Source organism: Sarcophilus harrisii, chromosome 2, assembly GCF_902635505.1.
Source record: "Sarcophilus harrisii chromosome 2, mSarHar1.11, whole genome shotgun sequence".
NCBI lineage: Eukaryota > Metazoa > Chordata > Mammalia > Dasyuromorphia > Dasyuridae > Sarcophilus > Sarcophilus harrisii.
Window position 1 is genome coordinate 432,325,702 of NC_045427.1, and position 14,169 is coordinate 432,339,870.

Sequence of the window (14,169 nt, forward strand, 5' to 3'; positions counted from 1 at the left end):
CAGCTCCCTTCTAGCTCTGACAGCCAAATGGGTCAGTTGGGTTTGCTGAGTCCAAGAATTTCTCCCTTCCTGGGCACCATGCAATTTTAGGATGGAAGAATCTGGAGTTGCCATTTCTATTTTGAACCAGTGGTAGGAGTCTACACAGAGACAACATTGTGCTAACCACATTATGTTCTGACCCTCAGTTTCTTCACCTGTGCAATGGGCATAAAAATCCCTGACCATCACAGGGCATTTGGGAGGTTTGGCTATGAAAATGGATATGAGTTCTTTGGAATGTACTGAGTGCTTCACAAAGGCAAAGTCTACATGTGAACAGAGTGGGAGCTCTCCATAATCACATTGCTGGTTTGGGGTGGCTAGTAGAGGGATTTTCACCTTCTCTTTGTGTCTCTAAAGTCTCTGTCTCTATCTCTATTTCTCTTCCTCTCTCTGTGTCTCTCTATGTCTCTGTCTCTCTCTGTATCTCTGTCTCTGTTTCTCTCTCTCCCTCCCTCCTTCTCTTTTCCTCTTTCCTTTTCTCTCCCCCACAACCTCCTCTGTCTTTCTTTCTCTCTCATACTCTATCTTAATTTCCTTATTTTTCTTACTTAGATTCCTGAGTGATGAACTTCTTAAACTGGATGTTAAACCGAATATCACATTTGAGGTCACTGCAATGAGAGATAAAGATGGAAAATTCTGCTAGGTGATTGGGGATTGCAAGAATGACCCTGGCCATTTAAAAATTACTCTTCTGGAAGGGTGAGTCATCAATGATCAATCCTTCTGGGCCCTGATCTTACCAGTCAATGTCCATGCTTGGTAATGGGAAATGAGCTTCTATCTTCCCTTTTTTGACTTGTTCCAGCCCAGAATTCAATAGAAGAAAAAAGGACTGATTGGTCAGAGACTCAGGAATTTCCCATCAATGAAAGTACACCCAACCTTGCTCCACCCCAGTCTGTTAATTCTCCATTCATGTGTTCTTTCTCTTTTCCAGGACCACACCACCTCCACTGCAAAAACTTGTAAACACAGTGACAAAACTCTGACTGAACATCTTCCACATATAATATAGAAAAAAAGTAAGTGTAGAAATGCAGAAGTGGGATTTAAACCCTGGTTTTCCTAATAGTCCAGCACTTTTCCTACTATGCCATGTTGTCTCAATGTGTTGGAATAGAATGGAATTTTATCTGCCACTAACTTACTCTCTAACTTTTTCTGAGCTTCAGGATCCTTGACTGTTAAATGAAAGGATTGAATGAAATTCTTTCTGAAGTCCTTTTGAGCTCTAATATTGATATGTTCTGAGGATCCTTCTAGTTTTGATATTCACTGATCTTCTATATGACCACTAAGAATCTCTGGTGTCTATGAAGTTTTTCTTCCCTGCATTTGGATCCACCCTCCACACCTGATGCTTCTTTCTGGATATCCTATTCTTTCCCCTGGGTTTTCTTTATAATAAATTTCTTCCTATTTTTTGCATTGATAGAGTGGTCATTATTCATTCTCCCTGACATATATTGGGCTACCTGCCATTGGGGGGGGGGGAGGAAGGGAAGAGTTAGAACAGGTTTTGTAAGGGTCAATGTTGAAAACTTACCCATGCATATGTTTTGCAAATAAAAAGCCATAATAATAGTAATAAAAAGAAATATTAAAAAAAAGAAATGGAGTTTCTAGATGAAAAGACGATATTACTGTTGTATATGAATGTAAAGCATGATTTCTCTGGAACTTTGAGAGTAATAAGGAATGCAAATCTTTGAATTAAACCCTTGCTCTGACTCTGGTCCTCCCTATCATAGCTTTTCTATGTACTTCCAAGCTTCCTCCACTACTTTGGACGAACTTGAATATTTAGCATCTCTCTGTAGCCACCAGAATCCCCAATGACTACAGGGACCAGGACAGATGATTAAAATCCTTTCTATCCATTTTAGACCTGATTTCTTTTAGGCCAAAGAACTGATTGGCAATCAGAATATTAGGGTTCTGCTATTGGCTCTATAATTATCTTACTTTAGGAATTTTGGAAAGTTCTTTGAGCCCACATCATGAGTGTCAGAACTGGAGGGGCTTCAAAATAGATCTAGGCCCATCTCATCATTTGACAAAAGAGCAAACTGAGTATCAGAGAGTGAAAAGTACTTATCCAAAGGAATATATTCAGTAGCTGAAGGAGATTTATGGAAGTTTGGCTTAAGCATCAGCCAAGTAGCACAGTGGACAGAGTATTATATCAGGAAGATGTGAATTCAAATATATCTTGGATATTTCCTATCTGCACATCATAAGTGTTCTCTTTTACTATTTGAATTTTACTTGACCTCTGTTTGTTTTTGTTTCCTTGGCTATAAAAGAGAATAATAATAACCCCTATCTTGCAGGTGAGAGAAGTAATTCATTTGGACCCTTATTCTGTTCCAATCAATATTAATCAATTTGATAGAATCATTTCAGAGTTCTGTATGTAAGGTCCCAGAACTGTGGACTGCAGATTCTAAGTACACTTACTTAACTATAAAAAGTTAACTAAAGTCCCTACACTTTGTTTTACTTTGTGATGATTACTAAGTCCAGTTTGGCACCTCAAAATTTGTTTACCTCCTGACCAATCCCTTGTGCTATAGGAGAAGTGACCATCTTATGTCTGCTTAGGTCACTGTGATGATTTGTACTATTTTCTCCTGCCCAAATTAACGAGAAGCCTGTCCATTTTATGTATTCCTTCCTTCACCCAACTTGTGACCCTGCTGACATATTATTTTGTTTATTCAATGGAACCATTCTGTATTTGTTATAACTATTATGGAATGACTGGACCTCTATCCCTAGGAGAAGGCAACTAAGATCATAAGGAAAGTATGAGGCTCACTTTATTAAAAAAAAAAATCATGGATCCTTTAGACACATGATCTGTGTCTCTTGCCTCCAGTGTTTGTGTACAATCAAAGTGTTCCTTTTTGAATGAAAATGAAACAATAGTTAGCTTGCTGTGCTAGTAAATAAAATGCTGACTTAGAGTCAGGGTGATTATAATTCACAGACTGCCTTAGTTGGTGTGATTTGTGGGAAAATCACTTAATTTTTCTGTGCCTCAATTTCCTATGATATAAAATGGGGGATGGACTTTTTTGCTTCAAAGTTCTTTTCCAGCTGTGAATCTAACACCCTATAAACAACAAGAAGAAGAACACACATTTATATTTCACTGTCCCATAGTCATTTAGGTTATATCTCCCTCTAAGAGTTCCTGGGTACCCTGAGAATTTGGGCACTATCTTTGGGCACTACTACATGTGCACATGTGCACACAAGCACAGTGTTAGCTACTAACTACTATCACCACAATTCCATTTAATCTCTTAGCATCAATATACTTTTAAGGGCGTGGTGATTCTCACTCTCAAAGCCCAGCTTCAACTCCACCTATACCTGAGCAGGCTCTTGACCCTCCCCCATCAACTTCACCTTCCTGGGTGGAGGGAGGAGGAGGAGTGGGAAGAGCAGTGATATCACCAGCACCTCCTCTCCCCAAAACCCCCCCCCACCCCCCCCCCCCCCCCCCCCCCCCCCCCCCCCCCAACCATCACCCTCTCCTATGACTCGATTGCAAAAGGTACTACTTAAAGCCAAAGAGGAAGGGCAGAATACAGCTGATTTGAGGATAGAAATGTATCCTGTGATTGAACAGCTTAACTCTTCAGGTCAAGAAAGGAGAAGATACACTACTTTTAATCTAGAAATTATCAAAGATCTGAAAAAGGCTTGCACTTTTTATGGGGCTACATCATCTTATGTTAAGATGTTATTAGAGAATTTGGCTTATGAAATTTTAACCCCTAATGATTGGAAATTTATAGCAAGGACATGCTTAGAACCTGAACAAAACTTGTTGTGGTTTTCTGAATATAGTGAGTTCTATAGGATACAAGCCCAATAAAATAGGCAAACTGGAGTTAATACACCAATCACCAACTAACAGGTGTAGGTCCTTACGCAGATACTTCAGCACAGATTAATTACCCCATAGCAGCATATGAGCAAATTGCTGCTGCTGCTATCAAAGCATGGGCTTCTCTCCCCAATAAAAATGACAAGGATGAGGTCTTCACGAAAATAGAACAAGATCCAAATGAACCCTTTGCTGATTTTGTGGGATGTCTGCAGACTGCTATCACAAGAACCAATGGTGAAAATGCAGCAACAGAAATTAGGATAAAGCAACTTGCTAATGAAAATGCTAATGAGGCTTGTAGAAGAATTATACTAGGACTACGCAAGGATGCTCCTTTAGAGGAGATCATAAGACGCTGTGCCACAGTGGGCACAAATGTGTTTTATAGCCAGGCTATGATGCAGACTTCCCAAGATCCCAACATGGGAAGAAAGGGTCCCTTTTGGCAAAGTACTTCCTGAGAGACACGTCAATGCTTTCAGTGTGGTAAAGTAGGGCATCTGAAAGTTCAATGTTGGTATAGAAAGTGAGAAAACAGGGTGAGAGAACAAGACCCAAAACCCCATGTCCAAAATGCAACAGAGGCTTCCATTGAGCATCAGAATGTAGACTGATTCAGGGAAACGGGGTGAGGGGCTCAGCCCCAGGCCCCAAAGCAAAAAATATTTGGGGTATGATGGCAGCCAGAGAGCTTTTAGAAGTTCAGTACTCAGACATGACCAATCAGCCAGGAAGCAACTTGATGGGAGAAAGGGATTACATAATCAATCAGCCAGGAAGCAACCTGATGAGAGAAAGGGATTACAATTAGGGAGAATAGAGTTGTATGCAGCTGGGACCACGGAGATACCCCCTGGAGAGGTAAAATCTGTTCCTCTCCAGCCTATATGAATCCCTTGCCTCCAGGCACAGTAAGCTTGACCATTTCACCTCCTGAGAGTACATACAAAACAGTGTTTATCCATACACTGATGTGGGAAACTGGGGGATGTGTAGATAAAATCCCAGTCACTAATACAGGTAGACAATGTGTGACTTATCACCCAGGAGAAGTAGTAGCATCAGGTTTACTGATACAGATTCCTAATAAGCAGCCTGGTGATAGTCACCCAGATTCTGGCTCCAAGCAATAGAATCCAAGAATATACTGGACAGCAGCTGTGACAACTGACCAACCTATGCTCACGATCTATATAAATGACCTTCCATTAGAAGGATTGGTAGACACAGGTGCAAATCATAGTCATTACAGGTGCCAATTGGCCTAGTCACTGGCCAAAGATTAAGGCAGACACCTACATGTCTGGCGTAGGAGGATCAGTAGCAGCTGAAATTAGTGTTACCCCTTTGAGATGGACATTTGAAGGTTAAACAGGAATTTTTACTCCTTTTATACTTGAAGAAATCCCTATCAATTGTTGAGTTCCCTCTACTCACCAAGAGGGTCTCAACTGTTGAACTCCCCTATGTTGCATAATATCCCTTCCCCACAGGGACATGGATAAGCCCATAATAACTAGTGGACAAAATTTTCCTGTCTTTTCATCTGCTCTCCAAGTCAATAATCTACCGGAGTGAAAAGCCTGTTGATGACCACCCATTCCCTTAACTCCAATTTGGCTTTTATATATAGGCCACGTGGGAGGCCACTCTTCTGCTCTTATTACTGACACATCTGCTCCTGTTTCTAACATTCCTGTAAAACTTTTATCCTCAATTTGTATTGTAAGGAGTGGCCATGTATCTTGAATTTGGTTGCATTAAAGCTAGCAAAGACTCTGAACTGCTTAAAGGAATGGCTCGGGCTATTGGTTGTTGAATATCTATTTTAGCAGGTAGTGCATGTGGGTTTGTTACAGAAATTAATTTTTCTCCAGGGTAAAGCACCGTGGTATGTACTATTACCACAGAGGGAGATGGCAGACCCACAACTAAACATTTATCACCTCTCCGTGCGACTTCTACCTCAATATCAATTGTTGAAAATGGAGGGAAAATCATTTCAGGAACTGTGATGTTTACCAAGTATTCTTGGTGAACTGCTGGAAAGCTGCCTGATACTCACCCATAGGGGTAAGATGGGCCTTGGGATTGGTTGCTCCCTCTTGGGGAGAAACCGGATATGCATTTGCCCCCCCCCACCCGCCGCAGGGCCCCTGTGCCCGTTTCCCACCTGTTGTCCTTTCCTATTTTTGCAAAACTTAGCTATATGCCCCACCTTCCCACAGGCAAAACATGTAGACTTATTAACCATTGACGGTGGCCTCCTGCACTGAGCTTGTATATGTCCCATTTTATCACACCTAAAATGTTTCTCATTCTGCTGTTTTATTCTCATCCCAGCTGTTATTTCTTGAGCTATTACTCCTGCCATAGTCACCAAGGGGAACTATAACTGGGTTCCTTACCATTCTCCAGGTACTTGGACGTCTCTGAAGCAGCTCCCTCTAGCTGCTCTCTTTCCCCACAGAGCACCCAACACACCAGATGTTACTAAGTATCACAAGCGTTTATTAGGCACCCAAATCTTCTCTAATGGCGTCTGCAGCTTCTCACAGTTACATTCCTTCTTATATACCATCTCATTACATCATCTCATACCCAGCTTTCTTTGTCTTTACCCCGTCATGGTACAAGCTACTCAATAACAAAATCATTAATCTTGGGGTAAACAACCTTTCACTTACTGCCTTTCTGTTTTCCTCCTCTGCACACCTTGTTCCCCCTCCTCAGGTTATTTCCTGCTATACAGCTCCTTTTGCCACGTATACCTAAAATCACCTTACAATCAATCTGTAGGGAAGAGACATTTTACAGCAGTTAGGATTACAAATGAGTACTTTGGTTTTTTAGGCAGGGCTGCTGTTGAAGGCCTGCCAACACTCTCACCTGTTCCTATTCAATGGAAAACTGATACACCAGTGTGGATAGAACAGTGGCCCTTAGGTAGCGATAAAATCCAGGACTTATTAGACATAGTACAGGAGCGATTTGACCAAGGACCCTTACAATCTTCTCTAAGTCCTTGGAATTCCCCAGTATTTGTTGTAAGAAAGAAATCTGGGAAATGGAGAATGTTGACTGATTTAATAAAAGTAAATGAACAGATGGAAACTACGGGAACTCTTCAGCCTGGACTTCCATCTCCTACTCAATTGCCTAGGCAGGGGTCCTCAAACTATGGCCACGGGCCAGATGCAGCAGCTGAGGATGATTATCCCCCTCACCCAGGGCTATGAAGTTTCTTTATTTAAAGGCCCACAAAACAAAGTTTTTGTTTTGACTATAGTCCAGCCCTCCAACAGTCTGAGGGATAGTGAACTGGTCCCCTATTTGAAAAGTTTGAGGACCCGGGTCTAGAGAATGGCCCCTTTGGGTTATAGACATTAAGGATTGTTTCTATTCTATTTTTCTAGATAAGGAGGACATGAAAAGATTTGCCTTTTCAATGTCCAGCTTTAACTTAGCTGAGTCTTATAAAAGATATGAATGGACAGTTTTGCCACAGGGAATGAAAAAAATAGCCCTACTATGTGTCAAATGTATGTTGTTGCTGCTCTTACTCCAGTAAGAAAAGCATTTCCAAAAGTAATGTTGTTACATTACATGGAGACCTGAGGAACAAATGTTAGAAGCATGTCTACAAAAGACCATGGAAACACTAAGGAACTACAAATTGCATATAGCTCCAGAAAAAAATGCTCCTTTTCAATATTTAGGATATGAAGTATATCCTAAAGTGCTCACAGTACAAAAACTTTCCTTAAGAACCAAGAAGCTAAACATCTTAAATGACTTTCAGAAATTGATAGGAGATATCCAATGGATACGACCAGTGTTAGGCTTGACTACCTATCAATTGGAACCATTATATGCCATTTTAAGGGGAGACAGCGCTTGAAACTCACCACACCAGCTTACAAAAGAAGCTCAAGAAGCTTTGAGAGAAGTTGAACTGGCTTTATCCAATATGGTTGAAAGAGTCACTCAAAAACCGTTGGAAATCATTTTTGCTACACAAGAGGCACCCACAGCAGTCCTTCATCAAGGAGACAGTGTGATAGGGTGGGTGCACCTCCCAGCACAACCAGAACAAAGCCTTACTCCCTACCCAGTGCTTGTGGCTAGAATTTTATTAAAGGCCATTAAGTGAGCAGTACAATTATCTGGGACAAGACCTGACAAGATATACACCTTTTATACCAATACACAAATTAATGTATGCTGTGAAACCATCCCAGAGTGGCAAATTTTATTGGCCACAGCTCCAAATTTTACACATGGGTCTCCATTAAAGATAATCCAACTATTACATAATTGGCAATGGATTCTTGAAGATAAGGTTTCTAAAGTTCCTCTTAAAGGATCAGCTATCTTAACAGATGCATCTAAACATAACATTTGTGCTGTATACTCTTGTGACTTAACTATAAAGAGAGTAGTCAGAACTCCTTTTTAGTCCATTCAGCAGAATGAATTATATGCATTCATTCTATCTTTTACTTATTATCCAGGAGATATAAATATAATAACTGATTCAGTCTATTCAGTAGGTGTGGTGCAAAGAATTGCACAGCCCAAATAAAATCTGTAACCTCTAATATATATCAGCTCTTTAAGAAACTTCAGGAGCAAGTGAGAAAGCATCCAGGTAAGATTTCTATCTTGCATGTCCACTCACATAGTGGACTTCCAGGTCTAATTTTTGATGGTAATTCAAAGGCAGATAGCCTTCTAACTATGCTGGCTGATACTCCTTTATTTCAAGAAGCCCAAGAATCTCATTTTAAATATCATCAGGCTGCTTGAGCTTTACATTTGCAATTTGGAATAACAAGAGAAAAAGCTAGAAGCATAGTAAAAGCCTGTACAGCTTGCCTTCCTTTCCATGCTCCTACACTGCCTCCAGGGAAAAACCTTCGTGGTTTGAGACCCAATGAAATTTGGCAAATGGATGTGACCCATTATAAATCTTTTGGTCATCTGTCTTTTATCCACATTGTGGTAGACACCTTTTCAGGATTCACTTTTGCAATACCAGCAGCAAAAGAGACAGCCTGGGTGGTCACTGAATTCCTTATACAAGCTTTTGCTATTATGGGTATGCCACAAGCCATAAAAACAAACAATGGACCAGCATATACTTCTAAACATTTTGCACACTTTTGTGCACAGTATAAGATTTTACACACCACTGGCATACCTTTTAATCCTCAAGGACAGGCAATAGTAGAGAGGAGAAACAGACATTAAAACACTCCTCCAAAAACAAAAGAAAGGGGAAGCCACAGGTAACCCTAGAGAACTTCTCAATCTAGCCCTTTATACTATTAATTTCTTGATTTTTGACAAAGATGCACTGGCTCCGGCAGACAGGTTTTATAACCCACCGGAGGTCAGTGTCCAGTGCAAGCAGCTCCACTATCTTTAGATAATCGCCAGGTGATGTAGAGAGACCCAAAAAAGTGGTGAATGGAAGGGACCAGAAAGACTAACTGCTTGGGGTGGAGGGTTTGCTTGTATCTCTACAGGTGGAGAAGGAATCAGATGGGTGCCAATGAGCCATATTCTCCTTGTCCATCAGAGAGAGACAGAGCAGACCCTTGAAATGAAGGAGAAGACCCAAGAAACATCGAGTGGTTTCATTGCTGACTGTGACCACCACTGAAAGAGCATGGCAGTTATGGCAATTGACTCATGGACATCAAAAATTGTTAATGAGACTGATGCAGATTTTCAAAACCCTCAGTAATCATTGGATTCCCTGAAACATGAGAAGATTGTTGTAAGACTTGAAAACCCTCAGGAATCATTGGATTCTCTGAGACATAAGACTGTTGCAGGACTTCAAAATCTGCAGGAATCATTGGATTCTCTGAGACATGATAAGACTGTTATAGGACTTCAAAAACTTGTGGAGATCATTGGATTCTCTGACATGTGAAGTAATGGACAACAGATTGATTTTGGACTATCTCTTGGTTGCTGAAGGAGACGTATGTGTGATCGTTGTTTGCATACCCTCCTTCTAGGACTTCTGGAAATCTTTTACAACACCATGTTGATTTATAGTGTTTGTTATGTCACTACTTGCATGTATAATTCATGTTTTTTACACCACATTGAGCCTGCACCGGCTATGGGAAGAGTCATCACTACAAGCCTGTGCTATATTACTATGTGCTTGTGTAATACCTCCCATGTTGATGGATTTGTGTATACCTGTTTCTAGTAAGACCCTTCAGCCCAGAAACCACTAACAATATCTGGCTTGACTCCCCACTTCCCTTTGGTGTTTTTCATCTCTCTTCCTGAAAAGTCAGGGAAGGTGTGATCATCTCCTTTTTAGTGTTTTCTGTAAGAGGGCCTGCTAACCCCCCCGCCAACTTTGGACACTGCCCAGTGCACAGTTCAGGTAATCTGAGGATAGCCTTGTAAGGATGAATAAAATGGCACTGGGAGGAAGGGGGTCCCACCCATAGCTCTCACCCCTTATTGCTCACAGTTTTCGCCATTTCAGGTGGACAGGCAGTGCTAGTCACTTAAGCCTGTTCCACTCAGGAGTTGAGGCTGTGATCCTGAACAGTTTTCACCTTCCTTCCTGAGAGTCAGGGAGGGCAAGATCGCCTGTGTTCTAAAACAAAAGAAAGTGGGAGATGTAGAGGACTGAAACTCTGAATAGGTGTACTTGAATCTGAGAATGCAGAGCACTTAAAGCTAATTACCTATTTGATGTGAGATAATGACTCTTTTAGCATATATTGGGATAATGGCGCTCCTCACCATTGGTGCTTGCTGAATGTTTGATGTTAAGATAATTATAAGCAAGGATTGGAGGGCTGGGGAGGGGGAGGAGGGGGGAGAGGCCAGAGTCACTTGGCAGCAGGACAAAGAGGAGAGAGGCTGGAGACTCTGGACTCCAGAATCTAAGATACATTTTTGGCAAGCCTCATGGCAGCTTGCCTACCTCCTTCACTTCTCCCCCTAAAGACCAAGGACTTTGATTTATCCTGACTCTGGCTGACCCTGAAGCTCTTCAGGGAGCTAGCTTGTACTCTACACTCTTAATTCCAGTGCCTTCCCTCTGTTGATTATTTCCTATTTATTTCACATGCAGCTTATTTGTATATTCATTTGCATGTTGCCTCTCCATTGGACTGCGACCTCTTTTAGGACCAAAACTATTTTTTACCTTTTGTGTATCCTCATACAATGCTTAGTGAGCGCCTAATACATAATAGATACTGAATAAATGCTTATGACTTGATGGGAAAACAAAGGGCAACTGTTAAAATTTCTAATTATTTCTTCAGATGAGCTGAAATGTACTGAGAATGTGCCAGTCTTAAAAGTGGTGCCCAGGCCAATTTTAATTGTGTTCCCATACTGCAACCCAACTTCAATCATTTCTACAAATAGCCTTTATGTTGGATCCAAATGTCCCTTCCTACCACTCCTTTTTTGAAAATATACATTTTTTGTTGTCTAGGCTCATACATACACACACAAACACACACATATGTATATACAAATGTGCCCATGTGTATTTACATATGTCTACATACATACATACATATGAGAAGGGGTAAATCCCCTTCACAGAGAGACAAGGCAAGGCCAGTGATGATTTATATATATGGTTATCTCCCTCATCAGGGAATATTTATGATTAAAACTAGTGTTGCCCAAATGTTAAACTCTATCTTTTTTTCTGCATTAGTAGCTGCCAAATTCCTCTGATCTCCAGTAGTGCTTCTTTCTAAAGGCATTTACCGCCTAATATGATGAGGATATACAATCCATTATAAATCTTATATGCTAATTCCTGTAATAGCTCAGGGCTCAGTGCTTCCTTTTGTATAATGCCCACGTACAGTTGACTATGACCTGTTCTCCTCCTCTTCACTGCCAGTATTAAAGCTTTTTCTTACCTCTTTTATGTGAGATAATTTACACCATTATATACCTTTCTTGACATTTAATTTTATTTTTTTAGATATCTCTTCATATCCAACTCACACCTGTTTCCTCTGCCTATGTATACTCCTTCTGACTTGATAAGAAAGTTTTATGAGTTACAAATATCATCTTCCCATGTAGGAATGGAAACAGTTCAGCCTTATTAGTTTCCCCTTCCCTGTTTACCTTTTTACGCTTCTATTGAGTCTTGTATTTGAAAGTCAGTTTTTCTATTCAGTTCTAGTCTTTTCATCAAGCGTTTGAAAGTCTTCTATTTCATTCAAGGTCCATTTTCTCCTCTGACGGATAAGATTTAATTTTCCTAAGTAGGGGATTCTTGGCTATAATCCTGGTTTCTCTGTTCTCCAGAATATCATATTCAATATTTCTCCAATCCTTAAAATAGAAATTGCTTAATCCTCTGATCCTCTGTTATCCTGAGTGTGGCTACTTGATACTGGAATTGTTTCTTTCTGACTGCTTGAAATAGTTTCTCCTTGTCCTGAAAGCTCTGGAATTTAGCTTGGAGTTTTTGTTTGAGAAACTCTTTCAGATGGTAATTGGTGGATACTTTCAATTTCTACTTTACCTTATCTAAAATATAAGACTGATTGTCTGATATATTTGCAGGGAAGATATCTTTGATAATTTCTTGAAAAATGATGTCTAGGCATTCTTTTTTCTTTTTTTGATCACAGCTTTCAAGCATTCCACTAATTCTTAAATTATCTCTCCTGGATTAATTTTTCAGGTCAGTTGGTTTTCTAATGAGATCACATTGCCTTCTATTTTTTCATGCTTTTGGTTTATTTGTTTTTTGATTTATCATAAAGTCAATAACTTCTGCTTGTTCAATCCTAATTTTTAAAGCATTTTCTTCAGTGACCCTATTATATTTCCTTTTCCATTTGTCCAATTGTATTTTTTAAGTTTTGTTTTTTTTCATCAGTGAATATTTTCGCCTCTTTTTTCATTTGGTCTAGTCTGTTTTTTTAAGGTATTTTCCTCAATTTTATGTGTATGTGTGTTTCCTTTATCAAGCCATTGACTCACTTTTCATGATTTTCTTGCATCATTCTCATTTCTCTTCCCAACTTTTCCTCTACCTCTCTTACTTGATTTTCAAAGTTTGTTTTGAGCTCTTCTATGACCTGAAACCAATTCATATTTTTCATGGAGGTTTTGCATATAGGAACTTTGATTTTGTTATATTCTTCTGAGTGTGTGTTTTTAGCTTCCTTGTCATCATAGTAACTTTTTATGCTCAGAATTTTTTTCTGTTGCTTGCTTTTTCCCTATTTTTTGACTCTTAACATTTCATTAACATAGAAGTTTGCTTCGATAGTGGAAGGTGCACTATTCCAAACTTCAGGAATTTTGTGCAGCTGTTTTCAGAGATTCTTTTAGGGACTTGTAAGATTTCAGTTCTTCCAAGATGGTATGATCTAAGGAAAAGTGTGTTTACTGCTTTCATGGTCTGTGCTCTAATCTTTAAGTTACCACAAGTCTCCTTTTCTGCCCTAGAACTGTGACAAAGGTCCCCACTCCACTATGCTAGTACTCCTCCTTGCCCTGGGACTGCCAACCAGGACTGTGATATGTATCTGAAAGAGACTCCTGTAATCTCATTCTAGCTGTTCTAGTTGTTCAACATCCTTACCCTCTGTGGACTGAGAGCTCTGGAGGCAGCTGTGATTGATGATAATACAGTGGCTGCCAAGACCTCTTCCTGGTTTCCTGGGTCTAAGTCTCTGGTCTTTCACTCTTAGCTGTACTATGCTTTACTCTCACCCCAAGTAAGACAAATCTTTTCTGTTGACCTAAAATGTCTTTGGCTGGAAAATTATTTCACTCTATCCTTTTGTGTGTTTTGCTGCTCTAGGAATTGTTTTATGACATTATTTAAAAATATATGGAGGATTTTAGGGGAAAGCTCAGGTGTCACAGCCTTTTCTAGATCCCTATATACTCTTTTTTATTTATTTTTTATTATTATTAAAGCTTTTTATTTACAAAGCATATACATGGGTAGTTTTTCCAACATTGACTCTTGCATAACCTTTTGTTCCAAATTTTCTCCTCCTTCCCCCTACTTCCTCTCCTAGCTGGCAGGTAGTCTAATACATGTTAAATATGTTAAAATACATGTAGACCCAATATATATACACATATTTATACAGTTATCTTGTTGCACAAGAAAAAGCAGATCAAGAAGGAAGAAAAAGAAAAACCAAGAAAGAAAACAAAATGCCAGTAAA